The following is a 2,180-nucleotide window of genomic DNA, read 5'->3' as shown; positions in this document are numbered from 1 at the left end:
TTTCCCGCCCAAGTCCGCCCCCCCCCCCCCCCCCCGGTGAAGGCCAGCCAGCATACACCCAAAAACCTGAGCATGCGTTGCCAGGAACCCCATACCATTACTATGGTGGTCACCGGACAAATACCCCGTTACTTTAATTGGTTTGCCAGTGGGGAAATGCCCCCTTAGATTGGTGGTAAGTAGAGAAATACCCCTTTACGTTGCTGGTCAGTGGATAAATGCCCCCTTACATTGGTGGTCGGTAAAGATATGCCCCTGTAAATTGCTGGTCGTTGAAAAAATACCCCTTTACATTGCTGGTCAGTGGACAAATTGCCCCCTTGCATTAGTAGTCATTGTCGGTGGGAGATCACTTCTCATGGAACCCCTTAGCAACCTCTGGAGGAGTCTTAGGGTTCCATGGAACCCCGATTTGAGAAATCCTGGTGTAGAGGTTCCCTTGTTCCTACACTACAGATCCCGTCCTACAAACGTTTCTTCTGCCCGGAGGCTGCTTTTCCATTAGGTTAGGACAGAACAAGTGTAAATGCCCCCTTACACTGGTTATCACAGAGGACAAATGCCCCCTTACATAGGTTGTCACAGAGGACAAATGCCCCCTTACACCGGTTATCACATTGGACAAATGCCCCCTTACACTGGTTATCACAGAGGACAAATGCCCCCTTACACTGGTTATCACAGAGGACAAATGCCCCCTCACATTGGTTATCACAGAGGACAAATGCCCCCTTACATAGGTTGTCACAGAGGACAAATGCCCCCTTACACCGGTTATCACAGAGGACAAATGCCCCCTTACACCGGTTATCACATTGGACAAATGCCCCCTTACATTGGTTGTCACAGAGGACAAATGCCCCCTTACACTGGTTGTCACAGAGGACAAATGCCCCCTTACACTGGTTGTCACAGAGGACAAATGCCCCCTTTTATTGCTGGTCAGTGGACAAATGCCCCCTTACACTGGTTGTCACAGAGGACAAATGCCCCCTTTTATTGCTGGTCAGTGGACAAATGCCCCTTTGCAGTAGTGACCCTGTACATCGAACGTCAATGGGAAATTGCCCCCTTGCATTGTAGGTGGGTGATTACTTCTCATGGAACCCCAGTTGAGAAATCCTGGTGTAGAGGTTCCCTTGTTCCTACACTACAGATCCCGTCCTACAAACGTTTCTTCTGCCCGGAGGCTGCTTTTCCATTTTTCAGCAATCAATCCTTTTGTCAGGGCTGGAAATGAGAAGGGCCCGGCGAGAGAATTGAGCAACCTCACCCAGAGGACACGTCTCGGAGGAAGGTGACCTCGGGATGAATGGACCTTCGGCTCAGCATGGTGCATCCCTCGACCAGCGCCGAGACCGGGTGGGAAGTCACTGCGGGCAAACACAAGGATCAGTGGCGGGGGCCCCGGGGGCCCGATTCACTCAGCACGGGTAGAAGGTGGACAATAAAATATCAAAAAATGGTTATAAGTTGTCCGACTCGAGATATCCCAAAAAATGGACGACATCGAAACTCCTACATCAAACGCTGAATAAACACAATGTATACATATACCTGGGACGAGGGATACGAGGTTTCCACTGCACCGGGAGGGGGGAGGGGGAGGTCTCTTTATATCATTTAAATAAATTGTATTCGGTCTTTTTTTGTTGCTTAAGTCTTAAATTTTGGAGATAATTTTTACACTATATTGCCGAATGTATTGGGACGCCTTTACACGCACATGAACTTTAATGGCATCGCAGTTTTAGTCCGTAGCGTTCAGTATTGGGTTGGCTCCGCCCTTTGCCGCTATAACAGCTCCGCCTCTTCTGGGAAGGCGTCCACAAGGTTTAGGAGAGTGTCTATGGGAATGTTGGACCATTTGTGAGGTCAGGTACTGATGTTGGGGGAGGGGCTCACAGTCTCCGCTCTAATTCATCCCAAAGATGTTCTATGGGGCTGAGTTCAGGACTCTGTGCGGCCAGTCAAGTTCCTCCACCCCAAACTCCCCCATCCATGTCTTTATGGACTTTGCTTTGTGCACTGGTGCGCAGTCATGTTGGAACAGGAAGGGACCGTCCCCAAACTCCTCCCACAAAGTTGGGAGCATGAAGTTGTCCAAAATGTCTTGGTGTGCTGATGCCTTAAGAGTTCCCTTCACTGGAACTAAGGGGCCGAGCCCAACCCCCGAAATA

Source organism: Nanorana parkeri, unplaced genomic scaffold, assembly GCF_000935625.1.
Source record: "Nanorana parkeri isolate BGI_ZX_2015 unplaced genomic scaffold, ASM93562v1 scaffold351, whole genome shotgun sequence".
Taxonomy (NCBI): Eukaryota; Metazoa; Chordata; class Amphibia; order Anura; family Dicroglossidae; genus Nanorana; species Nanorana parkeri.
This window is presented reverse-complemented; position numbering follows the sequence as displayed.